The following is a 24,673-nucleotide window of genomic DNA, read 5'->3' as shown; positions in this document are numbered from 1 at the left end:
CTGTGTTTCTCTCCTAGATGAAGCCACTAAAGGAGCCACAACTGCCATTAACTTTTACTTTGCTTTAACATAGAAAGTACTCCTAGACCTGTGCCCCTATATACTGCTAGAAGTTTTTTCCTGGTAGGGTTCATTCCGACCGAACATGATTTCAGCTAATTTTTTGCCTCATTTGTGTGCTGTCGCTCACCTGACATTTTACCAGCAATTCGCGTGGCCAACAGGCGACAATGCTCAATTCGCTTCACCGCGTCATCAGATAGGAGGAGCTTCTATCTGTTGCTTGCCGGTTTCAACTCAACATGGAATGAGTCACGGTGCCTTATTTATGGAAAGCCGAAGAGCATCGTCGGCGTCCACTTCCCTGGGTTTAGCAGAGATGGAACCAGTTTGGAGAGTACCATCACCTACTGCAGGGGCAGCGTCTGGATGACAGTCGCTTCCAGTGGTGCTTCTGACTATCCAAGACCCAGTTTGAGGACCTGCTGCCCCGCGTTGGGGGGCGAATCAGCCTTTGGGACACCAACTACAAGTGCTGCATCCCCACAGCAGAATGCCTCTCCATCTGTCTCCGGTGAGTAAATAAATCTCAGCTCAATCAATAAACAGCCACTTCTAAATATAATAAACATTTTTGTGCCTAAACATACGCCAAAATACACCAGGTAAGAGCCGATATTACAACAGAATGTAGCATGGTAGCCCTAAGTATTGAATAATTATGTAACAACAGCTGATCGGGGACCTAGAAATCAGGTATGACAACTGTTGTGCTGAAAAGCGCGCAATAGACGCTTCATGAATTGACAGAAAAGTTCAGATTTTTCAACTCCAGCGAAATTCGTTTCGTGTCAATCGCAGGGTTCGCTTCGCTCTATTCGCCCTAATAGCTTCGGTCGCATCACGTTCTTCACATCCTTTGTGGGTTTCGCTGGATTGTATTGGGGCTATAAAGATCCGCTGGATGTTTATAGTTAATTAGTCTACTGAAACTGATTGTGGAAACAAGGAAAGAGGCATAACCTCCTTAAAAATAGAAGAAATGGACTGAAGAGCGGCAAGCAGCAGCTACTTTACTGTCTTTAAACAAGGCATGTTGCAGGGACTTGTTATGACTTCAAAAGATTGGTCAACTTTTCTGGTTTAATTAAATTATTTTTTTAATATACCAATTGTAGGCACGAATGTGACGACAAACCAGAATGTAAAAATGGTGAAAAAATGTGGTGATTTTTCTTTAGGTTCTGTCCAGACAAATGCAGCAAGCTGCAGACATCCACATGCACAAACACAGACAGGACTGCAGTAAAGTCTGAAACTTTTTTTAAACAGTGCCTCTGAGTCATAATATGAAGGATGAAGCCAGGTATGAGTCAGATAATGTTCCACAGGCGTAATAGTGCATTTCGAACTTGCATGAATGACTCCTATTGACTATTTGTTTCTAGACATAATAAATAACTTGAGTGGTTTAAAAAATCTGCTGTTCTGTGTACTTCCTCCTTAATTAAGACTACTATGGACAAATGAAAATTCAAACACCATGATTATACTAAGGAGGCATGGTGGAATCCTGACATGAACAACTGAGCTAAAGCATTGTCTAACAGTGAAACAACAGCATTTTTCGGAGAAAATTCTGAAATATATAGACGGGCCTCTGTGCTCCCTTCTTTGACGTCCTACCCAACACCACAAATTTATTAGCTTTGCATATAAAAGAAACAAGTATTGTCAAGTGCTAAGTGCTAACCTAAAAGGCTCAGCGGAGCAGCATGACAACAAAGCTTCACCAGGTGGGAATCCCTGCTTTGTTGGAAGGAGTGAGCAGAGCAGTGAGGTGGGATGGAAGGATGCAGGATCCTGACTTTTATTTTTAGACACAGAACATCTGTGCTCCAGTTCTAACACAAGGAACAGGTATGAGAGCCAGGCAGAGAATCGGTGCTCTGAAGATGAGCCTTATCATATGAAAGTATACTGAATCATGTGTTGTAATAAAAAAAAAACATAAGCACTGCATAGTGTCTAAGTCTAAGCATGCAAGTTACATCTAAACATCTTGAATTTAAAATAACAGCAGATGTTGTGTGGGTGGCAAAGTGTGCACTTTCACTTTTATTCATTTGTGCAAATCTGGAAAAAATTATCATATTAAAGAAGAAACATGAGAAAATTCCTTACTGACAGATTTAATTATTTGATTATTTGAATGTTTTTTAAATTCTAGATGACTAAATCTTCTTCGCTGGATAATGGCTAAAGCAGATTTCCTGTCAAGGAACTACATTTATAAGTTTCAATGTAGGTCATGACAAAACTAGGAAAGCATCAATAAAGAAATTGCCCTATTTCAGTAATAAATCTTTAGGAGTAACTGAAAGTGACAGTTGTATTGTTTTCTCTCAAAACATTTGCCTGTGGACAGATGACACAAGATAAATTACTACGTCACAGCCATCCTCACAAACAAAGGAAATGCAGGATGACAGAAATAATTAAAAATACTGAAGAAAACATGCTCATCTATTCAAAATCTATTCAAGATCCGCAAATTAAGCTTTTAATTGCAGTCAGAAGACTTAAATAGGTGTTTCACTTCTCCTGTAGTTCAACACTCTGAAGCAGGAGCTGCAGCGCCAGAATTAATTTAAACAGATGATGCACAGAAAACCTCAGAGTTCAGTTCGTGTGTAGATGAGATGAGGGTTCCTGGCATTTCTACTGCTTTCCTGAACCACTAGGAGAATACAGCCATTCATCCATCTGCATGGTAGCTCATGTTTTACGCACATTGAGCATCAGAAAAGTTTCTGCTCAGGATAGAAAAATAAAGAATCAAAGAAAAGTAAAAGTGGTGCTACCTCTGTCTTGCATGGAATGTGCTGCGTTTTGGATACTTTGTATTTAACAAGATACCTTTACACCACAAAACAAACACCTAATGCAAGTTTAAATGCACAATATAAAAGCTATAAAGCTGGTGTCCATCATGGTTCTCTGGAGGATAGAACACCCAGTTCCTCTACTGACAGTTTCTGGTAGAAAAAAAAACCAAACAAATAAATAAGCCAATAAGTCTAATGCTGTTGACATTGCTTGCTATGGCCAGCGTGGTGATTACATCTACGCTCAACGCAGTTTTAGGCACATGGTACAGGTACATTTCTTGAACAACATTTGTTATTTGACTACAAAAAACACAAAGGCAAAACAAGGCAATGCTAGTGCTAGCAACTTAGTTCAGGAAAAGAACTTCATTCTAAACTGTAATAAAACAGGCACCACTAATTCTAAGAGTTTTTCCCTGATGGACAGCACTGGCTTTGCAGTTACAGAACTGGAACCAACCAGAATGTGTTCTGGCATTTAGCAAACACCAATAATGTTTGTAATCCTAACTGACCCAGGAAACAGGAAACATTCAGTCTGATTGAATGTCAAACAGTAAAAGCTGGCATGGGAAAGACTTGATTGGGGGGAGTTTGGGGGTGCCTTCATATCACACTACTAACTGCTCACTGACCAGGTCTCATCATCCACTGTTGCCAAGCAGGTGGGCCCACCACAGCCAATAAGACAGCTATATATGGGAGGCCTGACAGTATTTAGAGGCAGGGGCTTAAAGAGGCTCATCAATGAGTCCTTTCTCCCAAGGGTGCCACTGTTTACTCAGGACAGCATAGGTTGGAAAGTAGCACAGTGGGCCCCTGTGCCTCATATTGATGTCATACTAACCATCTCCACATTATCCATTATCCATATTGATTAATATGATCTCACTCTGGAACACTGAGCAGCAATAAAAATGCAGCTAACTCTTATTTTCCCCTCTCCTTTTCCATCTCATCTCACAGACACCTACATTGTTTTCCACCCTGAATCCTCTGCATCATCTATTCATAGTTTATTGTGCGGAAATATATCTGTGCAGCTTCTAAAGTGTGGACACATGTCATCACACAGAACCATCAGAGGCTTTTTTATGCCTTCTGGGGAAATTGGTTTTGTAGTAAAGCTCTGATTAAGATCACTGTAAGCCTGTACCTCAATATGTTGAATGGATGCATAGGAAATCATTTCATAAGAATACTAACTTCTGTGACAATGCAGGACAAGTACAGCTTTGATTCAGTCTGTGTGTGCTGTGAGGAGAAGTTCTGAGATAAAGGTTTTTGCCTCACCCCCCGAAAAAAGAAGAGAAAGAAAAGTGGTTCCTGACGCTTCATGTTAAAAGAGAACTAATTACTCAGAGAAAATCAAAATCAAGAGCTGCAAGGAGATTTACAGTGAGTGGAAAAAATTAACCAACAGAATCACCCCCCCAAAAAAAAAAAAAAATCTGGGGAAATGTAGGCTAAGCTTACTACCACTCATTGTTTCCACGTAGGAAGGAGTGCAGAGGTTTGAATCTATCGACGGTATTGTATTCCTAACTGCAAAATATCTGCCATTGCTGTGGAGGGAAGTGGGCAAAAGACTTTTTTATCTAATGCGTCACGCTCCACTGTTTAGAATTTAGCGAGAGCAACTAGAAATAAATAACTGCCATTGCTACATGTAACAAAACCTATTTTTATAGCTTTGCAAAATAACTCTGGTCCATTTATCACAGTTTAAAGTTTTTCATTTTATTGCCACTGTTGATATAAAGAACTAATAATATCCGACAAACTACAGAATGCCTCAGTATCTCATTTACATTATTATTTCAAATTATAAGTAGTTGGAACTGAATAAAGCTGAAAAACCTGTGCAACAAATGTAGCTTAAAACATTAAATTAAAAAAAGAAATAATGTGTAGCATTATGGATTCTCAGAAATCTGACCATGGACATTTATACACATTTGTGCACTTTTCAGTCTTCTGATCAAGACTGTTATAAAAAATCTTCATCTTGACATCAGTTTGACCTGAAATAAGTTTTATTTCACTGGTTATGTTCATGAGACAGTCAAGAACTTGGTTATTTAGATGTATATTCAGATATCAAATAATAGTAATGACTTTAATGATCTGTTTCTGCTAGTTCAGAGCTCAATAGGCTTTTAGAGAGAGAGACGTTGACAGATCCTTAAATAAAGCTAGAGGAAATTTATTAACAATTCTCAGTTTCTGGGGGAATTTCCCTTGAAGTAGTTAGATTTCACATTTCTTATACAGACTCAATAAATTAGAATATTATTAAAAAATTTATTTATTTCAGTAACTGCCTAGGTGAAACATATTATATAGACTAATTTCACCCAGACAGATGTTTTGAAGCCTTAATTATGATTATTTTCTACTCACAGCTAATGAAAACACAATAATTAATGTTAGAATCTTAAATCCGACCAATAAAAATAACAATTTTAATAAATAAATGTAGGTATAATGAAAAGTATATTTTCATTATACCCAAAGGTGTTTAAAGGTTTTTATTTTCAAAAGGTACTTTGGACTGAAAAATGCATATTCCAATTTACTGAACATTTCTGTAAGTGTGATTACTAACAGGTTAACAATTAATTTAAAGGGTGACTAATCCAAAAATAATTATTTTATATCGACTGAAATGTCACGCTGCACAGTGGCGCAGTTGGTAGCACTGTTGCCTTGCAGCAAGAAGGTCCTGGGTTCGATTCCCGGCCTGGGGGTCTTTCTGTATGGAGTTTGCATGTTCTCCCCGTGCAAGTGTGGGTTCTCACCGGGTACTCCGGCTTCCTCCCACAGTCCAAAGACATGTCTGTTAGGTTAATTGGTCTCTCTAAATTGCCCTTAGGTGTATGAATGAGTGTGTGCGTGGTTGTTTGTGTGTTGCCCTGCGATGGACTGGCGACCTGTCCAGGGTGTACCCTGCCTCACGCCCGTAGACTGCTGGAGATAGGCACCAGCTCCCCCGTGACCCACTATGGAATAAGTGGTAGAAAATGACTGATGACTGAAATGTCATTACTAGGATTCTAATTTTATAATACACTACCTGCCAAAGGTTTTAGACATATTTTCTCACTAAATGGGTCTTTTTATTTACATGACTATTTAAACTGTAGATTCTCACCAAAGGCAACAAACCTGTGAATGAACACATATGGAATTATTTAGCAAACAAACAGTGTGAAATAACTCTAAACATTTTTATATTTTAGATTATTACAGAATAGCCACCCTTTGCTTTGATGACTGCTTTACTCTCTTGGCGTATTCTCCATGAGTTGGTCACCTGAAATGGTTTTCCAGTATGAGGGATTGCTGCAAAGTCAACGCCAGTGACTGTCCACTGTCTCTACATCCTCATCTGGGAGGAGGGAATGCTGCAAGTCACTGACTGGATGCAATCTGCTGGGTTTCCTTAGACAGAAAAACGTTTTATCCAATTTGAATAAATAACTGAATCTGACTGCACTGTTCAATGATTAGGATTAATTGAAATGTATGTACCTGACTTTTGTGAAGTGCCTTGAGACGACATGTGTTGTGAATTGGCGCTATATAAATAAACTGAATTGAATCGAATTCAAAGATTCCTGAAAGAACTTCCCAGACGTTCATTGAGAGATGGCCAGAGGTTAATATTTCAGTCATTACAGCAAAGGGCAGCTACTTTAGGGAATCTAAAATAAAAAAACATATTTAAAGTTATTTTACAAGTTTTCATTTGCTACATAATTCCATATGTGTATATTCACAGTTTTGATGCCTTCAATGAGGATCTACCTACAATGATAATAGTCATAAACATAAAGAAAACCATTAAATGAGAAAGTGTGTCGAAAACTTTTGACAATTAGTGAAAATAGCCGTCCGTTATGTAAACACTGTTGTAAAATGGCTACCTGGTAAAGGAAAATAATTCATCCTTCAGACTACTATGTTGTGATTTGGAGGGTTTTGAGTTTTTGATTTTCTTTTCATGTGTTTATTAGGACTTTTAGGGTGTTATTGTACTTTTTTAATATTGCCTCCTTTAATTAACTTCATATTTCCCAGGTGGTGCTTCAATTAATTCCTAGGTTTAGCTTCTTAGGTTCTGGTTATAGTGCATTTTAGTTCCGTTACTTTAACATTTATGCTTTGGTTTTATTGTCATTGTTTCTCTGTTTTGTTCCAGTCATGATTTCTCTCTCTCCCATTGCAATCAGTCTCATTCAGTCTACCGGTTTCATGCCACTCTGTTTTCTGATGGGAACTCCAGTTGTGTTTCATATGACACCTTAAGCTTATCCTTCTACTTAAGTTCTGCTCTCCAACACTTTCTTATGGCAGCATAGGTGGTTTCATTCAGCCAGGGTTCAGATTTGGCTTTCACTTGCCTGATCTTACAGGGGGCCACAGAATATAAAACGGTTTGACAGGATGAATAAAACCATAAGTTCATCTGATCACAGTCGTTATATATGGATTCAGGAAGGCTGCAGGCCTCAAAAAAATTAAAAGAGATCTGACCCGCAGTGGAAGGTTTTGTATACACAACAATGTACACAAAACAGTGAATTTGAAATATCGGCCTAAACAAGAATATGAAGTAATTGAAGTAGGTAGAACTTACATGTACTGGTCCAAAAATATTAAAGCTAAGTGAAAGCATCTGACTGAAGGTATTCTGCTGTTTCACCAGCTTCCTGTGCAGAGGTTTTGTTGTATTGTCCATTATGTTGATCAGCTTTTTCTTCCTGCAATCAGTACTGAGAGCTTTATAGCCCATCTCAGCACACAGTCAGCTTTTGAAAACAATTAGCTTCGGGTATCTTTTTGGAAAGAAAACTGACCTTTTCACCACTGACTATCAGATGAGCAACATCTTTCTCTCAAAGTCCTATATAAAATCCTCATTAGATGAGGCATAAGGACTTAGTGAGCAGACTGTAGAGCTGCTCACTAAGTCTGGGTGTGTGACACAGGAACACTGCTCTCCAGCTCTTCCTGTGCCCCACTGGCCCTCTGCCAGGGCTTTGTCAACAGCTTGCGTTGCCTTTCAGCCTTGCCTCTGACATCAGCACTGGGGCCACTTACGTCTCAGCCTAAGGTTTCAAGTGAACCAAGGTGCAGTAGGAGTATGATTGAGCCTCTGATATCCTGTGGGTAACAGTATCTCCAGGAGGTAAAAATAAACGCCATGATGTATGCGTAGGGAAGCCCATGGAGAGGCAGCAAAGGTTTACATCGAATGATAAAAAAAACTATTTGCACTATCTCTAAACTGCCTGGTGAAACAACAAACCTCTGTGTGTGCAAGCGTACCTCGGATGTTCATAGTTCTCTTGAACAATGGCAAGTAGTTTTTTTTAAAACCAAACTTCTAAACAATGTGCAGAACCAGAATTTTAAGGTGTTAAATGCCAGGATATGATTTTCCACGCAAAACAGTCATAGACAAAAAAGCTGGGGTAGTTTGTCTCCTTAAATATACACCAGGTTAATTATTCCCAGCCCTGAGGGTCTACAGTATAGTATGAGAGCGGTGTGTAAGAACCTGTCTGTCCTGATTTTATCTTGTCAGGATTTCGTTATTGTGGGCACACAATCAAAAACAGATGCGTCATCAGATTTTTTTGGGTTTCTAGGAATGATAGGGAGGAAAAGGGTCACAAAGCAGTTAAACCGACAAACCTGTCTGAGGGAGCGGCTAGATGAATGAGGCCTCTGAGCTTGTATGGCGGGGCAAAGGCTGGCCTGTGAGGCTCGCTGCAAACAGATGTCAAACAGGAACTTCTGTTTAACGTCTCCTCTGCAACAAGTTTCCTGAACACACAAACTGCTTTGACTGGGGCCGTCCAGCAAACTGCTGTCTCATACTTTACCTCGGCCAGCCAGCGACCTACTTTTTGCTTGGAAGTGGGAAGTCAAAACAAGCAGACAAAAAAAACAAAGACACCAAAAAATGAAATGAGCTCATATGTAATGGTTAATCTGATAGAAGAGTTATAGAAAATCGTTTGTCCACTCATTGCCCATCAGCAAAAACATGCAATATTCAAATGTAATAAATACAAGTGTAGTTATGTTATATTACATGTTATATCACATAAAAAATAAAAGTGGGGAGTTTCTGTTTGCTAGTTACAAATATAACTGTACTGTTACTAGCGGATTGTTGGAATACATTATACACCTGAATACACATATTTACATAAAACACACAAGCTTGTTTTTTCTCGCTGTCTGACATTAGATCACACTAAACCTATCCTGTTTGAAAAAAGACAGATTATAATGTGAAGCACTGTAAGCTTCTGAGGAGGAACCCCTGTGGATCTGTTACATGCCCTATACACTGAATCCTTGTGTGACATCATGGAAAAAAACTAAAGAAATCAGCTAAGACTTCAGTCCGAGAAGTTGTGGACCTCTACAAGAAATCTGGTTCATACCTGGTTACAATTTTTAGATGCCTGAAGGTTGGAACGATAATGCACAAATACAAACAGCATGGCATTGTCAAGCCACCATATTGTTCGGGAAGGAGAGTCCCAGAGATGAATGTTTTTAGTGTGTAATTTGATCCCAGAATAAAAGGAAATGACCTTGTGAAGGCATTGGATGAAGCTGGTAAGAGAGTGTCATTATCCACAGTGAAACAAGTCCTGTACCGACATGAGCTGCAAGGCCACTCAGAGCGGAAGAAGCCATTATTCCAAAAGCAACATAAAATGCCACATAAAGGTTTGTAAATGCACTCAGGGACAAAGACTTTTTGGAGTGATTGGGCATAATGACCATCGTTGGGGAAAGGGGGGTGGGGTATTGGAAAGCCCAAGAATGACATCCAGAATGTGAAGAAAGGGGTTGGCAGTATCATGTTGTTTGGGTGCTTTGCTGCAGGAAGATTTGTGCATAACATGAATGTTAACAGGAGGAGTGGGACAAAATCCTACCAAACTATAGTGGGAGGTTCCTCAGGAGGTTTGACCAAAGTTGTATAGTTTATACAGCAAGACCACCAGATAGTAAGGAAATGTCTGTAAACTTCAGCATTTGAAGAAAGTAATAAATAGTCTGAAGAATTTGTTTATGCTAACTGACAAAAACAGGAAAGTTAAATCTGGTTAAATATCAGACAGCAGTGTCTTTTCATACAGTGTGTGAACATATCTTGTTTCAAATATATGATACAATTTCTTTTAAAAAATTTTTGTGGGACTAGTGTCCTTTATTTTTCAGTGTTTTCTTGACAGCAGGCAGACAGGAAACGGGGGTGGAGAAAGGGGAAGACATATGGCAAATGTTGCTGGGGTTGGAACTCAAACCCGAGACTGCCGCTATGAGGACCAAAACCTCAGTACATGGGCAGCGCACTTAAAGCCCTACACCAACAGCGCCACGCCCTATGGTACAATTTCAAGAGAAGCCTCTTTTCTTTCAAATGAAATATATTGTCTATTAGATGTCTTAAGTTAAATTCTATAGTTAATTTTGCTATTCCTTTCTAAATATCTAAAACTAAAGTTTAAGTTCCTTCTTCATTTCATTTGTTCTGGTAAAACAGTTTAGTTAAATTCCAGATCCGTGAGAAGCTTAGCACAAAGTTTGCTAGTTACGATTCTGATTGTATGTGTGGTTTCTCTGCATTAGCCCACAGTTGTGCTAGCAGCTCAGCATTGTCTGCCCGTCTTGCCTGATAACGTCTCAAGCAAGGGGAAGGTTAGATTCATCACAGCTGGAGACGGAGCCAGAGCACGGACACACCTGTCCCTAACCGTTCCACTGAACTAATTTCCAGACTTCTAAAAACTGACACTCTGCACATTTACATCGGATGAATGCTGAGTGAACTGAAAGTGATGTCTTTCTCTGTTACTGCAGGCATCGACAGCGACTTTTTACCACAGGACCCTAACTATGAACTGCCACAGCTGAACCAACAGAGAAAACAGTTTCACTTGCACAAACAGAAACTGCATGGAAAAGGACATGTCAGCACAGGCTGTGCTGTTAAAATGACAAGTGGGTTTTGACAGATATAACCTGACAATCTTGCAGCGGGAGTAAAATGAACTAATGGTGAGCTGGATAAAAAGGAAAACATCTTTCAACCAATTCCCCGATTCACTTCATATTCCACATTGTCTGCTGTATTTGTAATTGTGATATTAAACTGCTCCAAATATATTTGACAGTTGCACACCGACTAATGTCTGCATGACTGCTGACAGTGAATCATTACAAGAATGTTTTCAGGTTATCAGGTTAAGTAAGTAAAGAAAGTCCTTTATCTGGAGTTGTTTTCTCTTCTTAAAACTGGGTTTGAAAAGGTTCTCGAATCACATCCCAGACAAACCCCCAACTCTTTCGACCCACTTTGCTGCCCTCCACAGATATGCTGTTAGCTTTTTTTAGTTCAGTTTTGTTTGCACATTACAATACTTCATCATTTACACCACACTCCACTGATTTGATTGACTTCCACACTACATAGTAGACACTTTGAAGTGTTGTGGTTTGTTTCTCTTGTTGTCATAGTGTTAGAGCTGGGTCATAACAATCAGGGGCTGGGAGTTAGCTGGTAGTCTGGCTTTAAGCTACTAAAGGAATCTTTATGTCCTCCAACTCTGAAGAAAAAAGGTTGGTCAACTGCAAAACCAACCACAAGCAGACCTGCAAGGAGATAACACAGAGTTACAAATTCTAAACCAGGAAGTTACAGGTTCAGGTTGTTCATGAGAGATGGTAGGATGGAGCAGGAGATGGACAGACGGATTGAGGCTTTGTCTGCATTAATGCAGGGGCTACTCTGGTTTGTTGTGGTTAAGACAGAGATGAGTCAAAACGCAAGGGACTCGATTTACCAGTCGGTCTATGTTCCGACCGCCACCTAAGGTCATAAGATCATGATCAAAAGAACGAGACCCCGGACACAAGGGGCTGAAATGACCTTCCTCCGGAGGGTGGCTGAGGCCAGCCTTAGAGATAGGGTTAGGAGCTCCGTCATCCAGGCGGGAGCTCAAAGTAGAGCTGCTACGATGGATGGATGAATGGATGGATGGATATTAAGTCCAATTCAGTACAATTACAACAGTACAAATTCAACTGATCATAAAATGTCAATTTGTAAAACATTGTTTAACTAAGGCAGTAAAAGTGACTGAATTGATTGTTGAACTGTACTTTCTCACAGGAAGACATCTCTGGTAGAAACCAGGAGTACTTTCTATGGAAAAGAAAAGCAGGATGAGTATGCAAAGTTTATGGCCACAAATGCCACAGAGCCAGTTTTGGCTAACCCAGTTTATGGCAGCAAAGTATGAAAGAAATTATAATGTGACTGTGACTAGTGTTGAAACGGCTGTCAGGATGGGGCTTTACTTTACTTTGAATCTGTCGAATCTGCAGTTTGATGTTTTACCAAGCAGGGCCAGTTTAACATATGATGTTGGCATTGTTCCAAAAAGATGACTCATTATCAACGTTCTGGCGCTGAACTGCTAATGTATTCAAGACTAAAACTGATAGTTAAGTCTTGGTGAGATGTGATGTTGTTAGCCTCCAGGAATTTTAATAGATCCTCTCTCATACTGTAAAAACAACCTTAAAATAGAGTGGTCAGTACGAACAGAGAGAAGGAACTGCAGTCACTGGTCACTATCGACAACTGTAAATACCTTTTCACACAAAAGTGCTTTTTTAAACCAATGCATGACAGACATGTCAATAAGACCACAGGGAACTGAAACTGAAACCTAAATTGGTTAGAAATAAACATTTGACACTGAATTATGTTAAAGTTTATGCAGTCTTTAGGAAAGCAAAACTGAGTTTCAAGAATGTATCCTATGATGTGCAAAGTCTTGCTTTATATCAGTGAAGGCTTTGGTAATGAAAATGCATCCGGAACTGACATTAAGATGGTGGATTTTTATAAGGAACCTGGTTGTTCACCTGAACATTAAACTGGGCTGGAGTCACAACACTGATGCTCTTTACAGGAAGGGTCAGATCAGACTCTACCTGCTAAGGAGACTGAGATTTTTCGATTGCAGGGGTGCTCCTGAAGACTGTTTTTGACTCTGTGGTGGCATCAGCCATCTTCTATGATGTAGCTTGTTGGAGCAGCAGTTTATCTACAGCTTAGAGGAAGTGGTTAGATGTGCTTTTTAAGAAGGCCAACTCTATCCTAGGGTGACCCATGGACACAGTTCTGGGGGTGGGAGACAGAAGGACTCTAGCTGTTACAGAACTGGAGAGTTCCTTCAGTGACAGGCTGCTGCATTTCTATTCTATTCTATTCTATTCTATTCAATTCTATTCTATTCTATTCTATTCTATTCTATGTGGCTTTAAACAAGAAAACTTTTTTGTCTCCGTCTCTATTTAATAATTACCCTTTAAATGATATTTTTAAAAAAGGTACTGTAATTTTCAATAGTTTTCTCTACTTTTGAGGACCAACTGTATAGCTATAACCTGTTCTTACCTCTGACTAATAAAAAGAAGAAATCAGCTCGAAAAAGAAGCTTTAACAATGAGTCAGGAACACTGACGTTAACAAGTCAGTTTCTGCCCTTTTACAGAAGATCTGACCTTTTATTTTTGTCACTTTCAAAACAAACCAGTCCCACTAACACACAAGAATGCCTGAAAGTGGGTTCTTTTGACCTTTGGTATGACTATGGCTCACAACAACCAACCAAATTAAAAGATGTAACCTAAATACAGATCAGCTCATATGTTTTCCAGGGTGTAAACAGGAAAACCTTGACACAGAAGGTGTGTGTGGTATATATGAAAGCAGATGTACTCCTGAAACCTTAACAAGAAACGGAGTCTGTATTTATGGGAAATGTCAGAGCAGAATTCTTCGATAAACTACTGGATATTATTATAGGGGAAAAATGTATGAACAGTACTTCCTTTCCCCTGGCTTTACTCCACTGCTTTGCAGCTTCCCAATGACAAATGTTTTGTTACTCTGCATAAGCTCATGACCTCAACGCCTGAATCCTGTAGAGAGCAACAGGGTGACTAGGGTCATGTGGGGGCTGGATTAGGCTGCCAAAAGCATGGGTTAAGATACCAGCCAACGAGGGGCATGAATGTGACATGCCTGTTAATAAGTGGATAGAGGGGTGGGGAGAGCAAACGGGGAGCATCAGGCCTGGATAAAGAACAAAACAGGGATCAAAATGGGAGGAAGAGGTAAGCCAGATTGGCCAGGGTGGAAGTGGCTGAGTCAGGCAGGGTTCACCGAGTTCAACTTGTAAATAAGTGACTAACTCCTCCGAGTGCATTCCAAGGGTCTACCTCACCCTCCCGCCCAGGGGGATTCCTATGCTTTCAGGGGCTGCTCTCTGCTTTGTGGGTCAATATTTCCAGAGCCTTTGCCATCATTGAAAGCAGGTGGGGCTGGGTTGCAGACTGTTGCGTGGTTCATTCACTTTTTGTGTATTTGTAAAGATTAAAAAGGAAAGGTCTGCGTATTACCCACCTTAATTCACAAATAAAAACATCCTCAGTGCAGGAGAAATGAAACTGGATCCCCCACACAGCAGACATGGCTTTCACACTCCTGTTCAGCCATGTTACACACAAAATATCTCTTGTGTGTTTATATTAATACACCCCTGAAGCAATGCAGAATCTGGCCATGGTACCATCTGCCTCAGCTTTGCTAATCACCTCAGCCACATGGGTGAGTGGATCTTTAGGAAGCCTCTTTTACACAGAGCTGCAAAACAGAACAACTAAAAAACCTTCAATGCCTTTGAGAAAAGCCAGGATGCAGAATGTTTGAGTATTGCCAGCAAGAATTCCACAAAGAAAGTTGAGTTGTGAGCAAGAAGGTGATATTGCTGCCTTACAAATTGATTGAACCTGAATCAGCAGCACTTTCTCTGCAAAATGTGTGCCTCAGCATAACTGCTGCAAAAGAATTCTTCATCCTGCTTGGTTTTTGCTACATCAGGCATGTGAGGGTTTTTAGGTTAGCAGAACACATTAAGGTTCTGCATGGGAACATCCTGTTTTTTGCCTAAAGAAAGTACTGAATTGATTCAGAATAGGTTTGCTTCATTTCAAACCTGAGGCAGGATTTGCTGTTTATGTGAAATGAACTGGGGGTTCAACATTTCAGAGCTGTGGCCTGAAATCCTAAGAACGCTGCCTGAGGTAAACTAGCTCAAAGACAATGATTCAAGGTTGAAGGTTAGGAGAGAGGGGGCTTCGGAACTATTAATATATTCCAAGGAGGTTTCTAAAGTGCTTTACTGCCAGTTGTTCCACATAATGGTTTCCATGGGGACTAGTCCTCAGAGCAGGGCAGCAGTATAGAAATTAACTAACAAAACAATGACCCCAACTTCTACCAATTTATGGGACATTTTTCAACAAGCTTTTATTTTTAGGGTAAGATGGGGAAAAAATTCAAAAAAGGAAAGGTTTCAGTCCAGCTACCTTTGCAACTGTTATTGCATTTATGGGTAGCCACAACTCAAAAAAAAACAACTGATTTTTAAGGATCTTGTGAGTGTTGACAACATAGTGGACATTTGCATGCTTCAACTGTTTGATAAGAGTAGTTTGGTAGGCTTCAGGGGGATGTGAAGGAGGTGTGTGTGTCTATGAGGGGTGGGAAACATCCTGTAGAAGTTGCCTATCCATATGCAGGGCCAGTACACTGAGGGAGCGAGCAAACGCCACATAGAAAGAACTGGAGAGGCATTGATCACCACCTCATCTAGGCTCCTCTCACTCTAAGCTCACACCCTCTTTAAGCCACCTTTAGTCATTCACAACCAAACCAATCAAGCTTACCAAGTCTGCAAAGATTTGGGCTTGTCAACAAGAGGATGGAACAACAAAACTATGACTGTGCACCACTGCCTGCCCCCCTTTCTACTTGCCAGCTTAGCCCTTTGCCAACTCAAACTAGTTAACAGCAGTAGATCAAGTGAAATAGAATGTCCTGCCTTTGTCACTTCACAGGTAACATGGTTGTGGGCAGAAAGTGTTCCGTTCCCAGCTTAAAAATGTTGAAACCTGAAACCTAACCAGTAAATGAGATATCAGTTGGTCTACTGAAGCTTCGGGCCCCATTTATACATTCAGGGATCAAAAATGTATAATAAATGAACACATTTTACGTATGGAGTCATGCTGTATGTAGTTTTTGTGACTCCGTTTTTTTATTATGCACAGATTTTGCAGTTGTTTTTGATTGACTAAAATCAACTTTCTATCTAAACGTACACGTTACCTCCAAAACAAAGAATGAACTACATTTTTCTTTAGTTAATATTATTTTTCATTATTAAGAAAATATATAGTATTGTTCTATTTGTGAAGACATTTTTTTTTTTTGAAAATCCCAATATTAAATTTACCCTTTACACAAAAATAAACTGTAAACATCTGTAAAATTTGCCTGCATACTAGCAACACTTCACGATGCTTTCCGCTTTTAACAAACTGTAATGAATATTTCTCTAACCCACATTTTATTCATCAGTTCAACTGTCATTTTATCATTTATCAGTTTTAATTTGATTTGCTTTTTTCTCATCTCAAAATGACTACATAGTCAGACCAGGTGGAAATTAATCTCTCCTGACTCTGCAAGAAGCAGGAGTCGGGCTCTGTTCCTCTGTTTAAGTGCACAAATAACACACGTGCCTGCTGGGGATAAATAGTACTTGGGAATATGTGTAAAGTAAAGCAGCTGCAAGTTTGAATGAAAAACTGAGCAACAAAACTTTTTTGGAGAGTATTTTGAGGGTATTTCTGTGTGTATAAGCACTGATCTCTTATTATTTTATATATCTCTTCTATTTTCATATCTTGGGCAAATAAAAAAAATCAAGGCTACATCCCCAACTCCATGTTACTCATACCATATTTCTGCAATACTAAATAGACTGAAATGCTAAATGTGAGCCTTCCTGCAAGGAAATGCACACAGAACATGCATGTGTGACACGAAGTTGCCCAGCTGACACCGAGCGACATTAACAATAATCCATATTGTGCAGAAAAAAAGTCCAAACTTGGAACCAAACTTGCCTCTTTCAGCGCTTTTTTATTCCTCTGTGGTGAGTTTGTCAACTAATAAGTCCTGTCCTGTCCGAGGTGTGACAGTGGGCCTCAGATGAACTGGCAGTCTCTACATCCCTTCCCCCACTGGCAAAGCTGCAAGAGTATTAAAATAAATCTGTGGACACATCCCACCCCAACATGCTAGCTAGACATTACCTTATACAAAGCTTGCAGCAGCATGTTCTCATGTTGGCTGGCCCGTGATTTTTAGTTCCTCTGCTTCCCCCGTCCTCAACTCCACCCACCACCTCTACCAAGTTGGCCTCAGTAGTTGCCTTCACCTTCAGCCCCCACCTCTCCTGCATGTCTGTGTACATGATCTTACATGACTCAACAAACCTTGGGCATTGAGTTAGGGGCTATGCAGAGTTTACCCTCCTCAAAGCAGGAGAAGACTGACTTCAACGCTTGAAAAACAAGGGTTATGTGCAGAGCCCAGAGAGCACAGTGTTTCACTAATAAACTATCCTGTTTCTATGCCTAGAAGGGGTAGAAATGGTGAAAGAACTAAATCCAAGATGAGCCAACCCAGCGTGAATTCCTGTGCTACCCCCTCTTCTCTGTTACCTCACCCCACGCACATTCCCCTGCCACGTTTAGAGCTGCATAAGAATTAGAGCAAAACAGTTGTGCAGAAACTGACTGGAAAGAAGGATCAGAGCCCAACCCAAACAAACCCAGCATGAGTGGAGTCTGCGGGCTTTTACTCTCTAAACTCTACAAATCACTTTCCAACTGTCTTTCTGAATGGGATAAAAAGCACTGCTACTTCTGCTGTCATCATATTAATTCTCCTCATGCTGGGGCCCAATCAGAAACATGGAATACTGTAAGACACATGCTTTGAAAGAAGTACATGTATAGATCCTATGGCTGCTATTAAAGCAGAAGTTTAAGCTCAGGTGATCCTGCATTACGAAAAGTTAATGCATTAGAAAGATGAAGTTCTTGTTCTTAAATAGGACTGCAGTAAAACGTTGCCTGGTTTTACAGTGCCTTGCAAAAGTTATCATCCACCATTTTTATAGGTCATGTTACAAACAGAAACTTTGAATGGTATTATGAATTTATGTGATAGACCAAGACAAAGCAGTGCATAACTGTTAGGTGAGAGGAAAATATTTTAAGAACAATTAATAATTCAGACGTCTTTACTCTGGTAATCTTAAAAAGAATTCAGTGACCACATGCTGTGGTAAAACCCCTTAAACAAACTGCATTCAGAAGTAAGTTGACAGGTCAGGGAGGAAGTTATAAAACAATATTCCACATTTTCAACATCTCAGAGAACTATGTTCAATATATTAGTTAAAAAGTCTAAAGAGTAAGGCACAACCTTCCAAGACATGGACATCCATGTTAACTGATGAGCTAGGAGAGGATTAATCAGAGCAGCAAAGAGACCCATGGTATCTCTGGAGGAGTTGCAGAAGTCCACAGCTCAGGTGTATCAATCTATCAACTGTTGTTGTAGGAGCCTAAGTTCCTCATATATGTACACCTGCTGTAGGTTTATGAGGCTAAAGCAATAGAAGAACTGATTTTTTAACCAAGTAAAATTTGATTTTTATTACTTTTTTGGTTCATATTCCAACAGCTTGGTCCATATTTTATCTGGGTTATTTAGAAGTATGTTAAGGATGCATGCTGTATTCAACACCTTCTACAAACTTCAGTAACCTTATTGGAGAGGACACTGTAGGTTTTATACCAACTGATAAATTATATTACACCTGTGTAATATAATTAAGGTGACCCATATCCAACAGACCTATGTGTTTTCCTTCAGTGTCATACAGTTAAGACACAAATGTTCAGCATGGATACTATAAGAGAGAGCAAAGCATTGGTGAAAGTGTTTGGCAGCAATTTATATCAAGTCTGGAATAGAAGAGCACAATTCCAACACCTGAAAGAGGTCAACAGCATGGTTGGGTTTTACCTCAACTTCCAAATACCTGGAGGAAGATTTCAATTGTTGTGGAGAAGTTCCACATCTCATTGACTCCTACACTTTCTGGGATCTATTAGAGTGTCCTGAAATATCCTACAGCACTGAACAAAGGAGCGAGACGTGATACCTCCATACAGCAAGGATAAAAATAGATTCACCACTGACATCACAGGCTGTGTTTCATGATCTGTGCGCAGTGCTCTTCATTTATACCTCTAGAAGCAGTTGTGTCTTTCCTGGCTCAATGGTTTTGCTCAGGATAGACTTTTTTCACAAATTTATAGGCCTTATTTTTGTTCAGTGTATGTGCCTGTAACTTGAGAACATGGAGAGTCAAATGTTCTCACACCTGTCAAAGCAAACAATACCATGTTTTGGGGACTGAAAGGGTTTGTGTGGTCTGTGAAGCATAAATGATCTGCCTGAGAAGAGAGTATAATTCACTTTTTAAAGGGGAGGATATTTCTTTAGTTTTGAATCTCACTGCACATGGCACTGCACTTCGAGAATCATCAAAACATTACATCATGCCGGAAAAATCCATGAGAGGAGCTGCAAGCTTTTCCAGCCGATGTTAGCTGCACATCAATTGGATCTCTGTGAGAGCAGAAGGGAGCTACAGGGAACTACAGGGAGTGACATAACGAAAGCCTTTTGTTTTCTTTCCAAAAGTTAACTGGCTGCTTGAGAACAAAACTATCAAATTAAGCTTTGGATTTGGTCTTTATGCAGATCAAAGATGAACCCCAACTTAGAACATTAGTATTAAGCTAAAGCCTTTCACCTTATAGAAAAGTACAATTCCATCTTTACCAAATGCTTTTTATAGTATAAAGAAAATTACACTGTGTTCTTTTCTTTTAAACATTGAGACAAGAACTGTTTTAATGGACGGATTTATAAATCAAAATGTGCAAAGAAGAGCAATTATCCATACACAATTGATTAATTCAAAGACATTCCAGAGGTGTAATGGGAATAATTTCTCCCACTCCATAAGTGCATGCAGTATGCCTTGGAGTGACAGGAACAATAGCCTCTTTCACTGCCTGCACCAGGCAGGAGATGGGCTGGTGCATTATGGGAAGCAGACAGGCTCTTACAGTTCAACGCAGATACTTCAGAGGGGCTTTGCACTAACCCAGGCAACAAGGAATAGCTCTTAAACTTTCAGACAAGGGTCATGTGTAAATAATGAAAGTCTGTCTGGATCTGAAGGCAGGCAGCTCACTTACAGGTCCTGCTCTTTAAACAGAAAATAACGTGTTTCAGTTGTGTATTGTCTTAAATCTGACATTAAAGTGTTTTCAATATAAAATGTTATTGTTAAAACTGCTGTACGTCAAAGAGTGCAACAAACCAATGAAAATCTGTCTTAAACATTACACAGTAACTGTTGCCCATTTTTGTTCCCACAAACATGATAGCCATCAAATAGAAAAGGCATGCAAGCTGTACGTCCATGTATATCTGTAAACATTTGGGTACTTTAGATGAAATTTACAAGTAAATCCCTATCTGAAGGATGAATTGATTAAATTAGATTATCATCATGCTCGAGACCAGTTTCCTAACAGTCATTTAGTTCTGAAGGGGCAATGATGAAAAGCATTTTTGTTTTTGATAGCCAAGTTCCAAAGTGTTCCTAAGTGCTCCAAAACTACACATCGGCACTCTGGGGCTAGCTCAAGTGGAAGGAATGCAGATACGTTCTGTGTCATGAGAAACAAATCTGCTTGACAAGCCAAAATGTCTGCTGTGAAACACCTGCTGAGTCAGAGCTGCATTCCTCCCATGTTTTAACAAAAAAAGGAGGAGGGTGAGCTAGCTTTAGCTGGACTTCCTTATTGGAACCAGATGTTACTAAGCACTCTATATATTATGGAGTCAGACCCATTCAAACCGATGGTTTGAAATTAAATGTTAGACCAATGAAACTGAACTTCACCAAAAATAAATTAGATTAACGCCCAGATCCAGCAAACTAGCTCCATTTCAATAAAGATCAATCACAATTAGAACTTAGCCACTCACAGCTTGATTCCCATAGAAGCATAAAACTAACTGCTCATTCAGGTAAAAATTAGATCAGCTTCTAAACTTTGTTCAAAAGATTAGAATAATAAATATGTCTGCAGACATAATAGTCTGCAACACCTTAGCAAGAACACCGTGCCCTTATATTCCTTGTCTAGTTCTTAACAATCAAAACAGTTTTGTGCGAAAACATCAGGAATTTCATAATAAAAGCAGTTGTCAATATAAATCATCAAACCTTTTATGCTAGAGGTACAGCAGTAGCATTTTTTGACATCCAGGAAGCGCTTGACAAAATATAAATGGTCATATTTAATACATGTACAGGCCTCTTGGTCACACAACTGAAAAAACTGGAATACAGGATATCCTTATATGTCGATGATGGGATCCTTTTTTTTTTTTTTTTAACAAACATTTCTGCCAGTCTTCCCAGTTTAATTAATTGGAGTATAGTTTATCCTTCTAGACTATATTTTAACAATTCAAAGACTGCATACAATTAGAAAACAATTGCAATAATGATATTGTAGGTAAATATTCAGATGACAATATAATTTATAATAAATCCATGTTTCTCCCTCCTCTCCCTCCTCTCCCAAGATGCTCTCTCTTCAGCATCTTGGGGACTTGGGGCATCTACTGCTGTAAGACTCCATCCAACAGGTTAAATATTACAAGCAAAGGGATTCAAAGTGTAATCTCATGACACTTGAAATATATTTGTCAACAATCACTCCTTTCCAAACAGGTGATTGTGATATTAATAGTGCACACACTGATATGGTGTTGATAATACATATGCAATAATTGTACCGTCCGGTCATGTTCATAACTTTTATGGACAGGATTTCTAGTCGCAGCCAAGGGCCGGAGGGGGTCTGGTTTGGGAAGCAGTGGATTTTGTCTCTTCTTTTTGCAGATGATGTGGTCCTGCTGGCCCCCTCTAGCCAAGACCTACAGCATGCACTGGGTGATTTGCAGTTGAGTTTCAAGCGGCTGGAATGAAGATCAGCTCTTCCAAGTCTGAGGCCATGGTTCTCGACCGGAAAACGGTGACTTGTGAGTCAGGTTGGAGGGGAGTTCTTGCCTCAAGTGGAGGAGTTCAAGTATTTTGGGGTCTTCACGAGTGAGGGGACAATGGAGCCACAGTAATGGGGACGCTGTGCCGGTCCGTTGTGGTGAAGAGAGAGCTGAGCCGAAAAGCAAAGCTGTTGATTTACCGGTCGGTCTACGTTCCTACCCTCACCTATGGCCATGAACTTTGGGTCATGACAAAAGAACGAGATATTGGATACAAGCCGCTGAAATGAGCTTCTTCCGTATGGTGGCCAGGGACTCCCTTAGAGATAGGGTGTGGAGCTCGGCCATCTGGAAGGTGCTCGGAGTAGAGCTGCTGCTCCTCCACATCGAGAGAAGCCAGTTGAGGTTGTTCGGGTATCTATACCAGATGCCTCCTGGACGCCTTCTTTGGGAGGTGTTCCAGGCATGTCCCACTGGGAGGAGGCCCAGGGGCGGCCCAGGACACGATGGAGGTCTGGGAACGCCTTGGGCTCCCCCCCCGGAGGAGCTATAGAAGGTGTCTGGGGAGAGGGACGTCTGGGTGTCTCTACTGAATCTGCTGCCCTCGTGACCCGGTCCCGGATGAAGCGGAAGACGACGAGTACAAGTACGAGTACAAGTAATTGTGCAGCCCTAATTCAAAATCATCAATAGATTCTACATTAACAAATTGTTTTATACAAGCACATTTTAGTAAAGCAAAGAAAAGACCTGCCTATTGTGATCTCAATTTTACAGCCACCCCCATGACTGTTTTGCCAGCAAATTATGATCCATTAGTTAATGAAGTGGATCAATGGAAGACCATGACCATGTCAGTAATTAGTTGCATAAATACGACCACAGTTATTTCACTTGATTTCCACTGCGAAAACCATTCTTTAAAAGGGGTGCCCAGATTTTTTGACATGTGAGCCAAAGTCTTCAAGTCAAAAGTACTCGTCAGCCCAAAATATATCATGAAACAAATAAAAATTATATCACAAAAACTGAATTGTGATTTTTTAATAAATTAATTATATGCAGATTTGGACAAAGCAAAGTCTGCTTTTGAGTAAAGGAGATCTGCAACTTAGGAATTCCAGTTTAGAGATGGTCTCCATCCAATCTGACTGGGCTTGAGGTATTTGTTTTATAGATCAACTGGTAAAGATTTCTGTCTTTAGATGTGCAAAGACGGTAGATATATTTCCCAAACATTTAGTTACAAATGATGTAAATGGTGGTTCTAAAAAGTATTGACTCAGGGGCTCTTTTTCAGAGAGTTGATCTAGATGCTGATGGCTGTGGGCAGGAAGGATCTCTAGTAGTGGTCAGTGTTACAGAAGATCAGAAGATGCCTTTGACTAAAACACTGTAGTTTTATGACAGTCTGGTGGAGAGGATCCTGAGGACTGTCCATAACATTCTTCATTTTATGAAAAATCCTAAAATGTTTTGTGGAAACTAAATAAAATATAATCTATAAAGAAACCTTTATAGCTTCATTATAGACGTCGTGTTGTAGGGCTTTTCTGGATGGTTGACAGTATAGAAAAAATGGTATGATAAAATTACAACCCAGAAACTATAAATGAACGTGAGTGAACATTTTGAGAACAGTTCTAAGGTCTCCTAAAGGTCAAGATTTTTAAGACACCATTGCCCAATATTGGCCTGTTCACCCAATCAGACAGTCACTTCCTAACAGCATCAATGGGACAATGTGCTGGTCTGATTCAAGTAGCACCATGTTTCAGATAATAGAATAATAAGTTTTGGGAAAGGCAAAAAACAACAAAATACGTTTAATTTATTTTAAAAAGACTTTTGCATATATAAGAAGCTTACACTGAGCTGGCGTCAGAGATTTGCAGACACCACCTGCTCCACGTGGTCTGAGCACTCTCACAACTTCTAGTCCTACTACTGTGCTATTATCTTCATTACTTCCACAAACCATGGATAGGGCATTCCCAACATCACAACAGAGATATAAATGGATTGATTAGAAGAGTATGAAGGAAAACCTCAGTTCATGTAGTTAATAGAGCACGTGAAAACTTCCATAGCAGATCACTTAAGAATTATACTTTCTCTTTTAAAAGCTTAACAAGATCTGCCTTGAATGTGTCTTCTGACAGAAAGGGTTAAGTTGTAGGCTTGAGAAAATAGTCTATTGGCGTTATTACAGAGTGTTATTATGAGACGATGTTCAAACAATCCCACAGACAGAGCAGAGAAAGCTGTGGATGAATTATTATAAAAAAATAACTATAATACAGCCACGGCTAGCACCTGCAAAGGAAGTCAGACAAGGAAGCTTTATTTCCTTCGCAACAGTTAGTTATAAATGGAAACGCACACATTGCCAAGTATTCATTAGCTTTGAGCAATGTGGTTTTTGCTGTTGTTAACAATATGGAGGTGACATTAATTCTCTTCCAGCAACTTCACCTGATATGATTTGATAAAAAACATGTTCTGTCGCATCAGCAAGTTTGTGTTAACATCAAGCAGTATGAAAGTAAAGACACATTTCACTGCTGCTGGAATAAAGGAGATCTACTGAACAATAATGAAGATGTGATGTTCAGAGACAGCGGTAGCTGAGTTTTTGTTTGTGTTTTGT

The 24,673-nt window shown here is 39.7% G+C and overlaps 1 protein-coding gene across 2 annotated transcripts in view; it reads right to left on the bottom strand.

Moving 5' to 3' along the window:
- bach2b (BTB and CNC homology 1, basic leucine zipper transcription factor 2b) overlaps positions 1 to 24,673 on the bottom strand; it is a 117,194-nt gene that overhangs the window by 78,302 nt on the left and 14,219 nt on the right. The window lies entirely within an intron of this gene.

This window comes from Girardinichthys multiradiatus, chromosome 15, assembly GCF_021462225.1.
Source record: "Girardinichthys multiradiatus isolate DD_20200921_A chromosome 15, DD_fGirMul_XY1, whole genome shotgun sequence".
Taxonomy (NCBI): Eukaryota; Metazoa; Chordata; class Actinopteri; order Cyprinodontiformes; family Goodeidae; genus Girardinichthys; species Girardinichthys multiradiatus.
The sequence above is the reverse complement of the archived record's forward strand: the minus strand, read 5'-3'. Positions and strand labels throughout refer to the sequence as shown.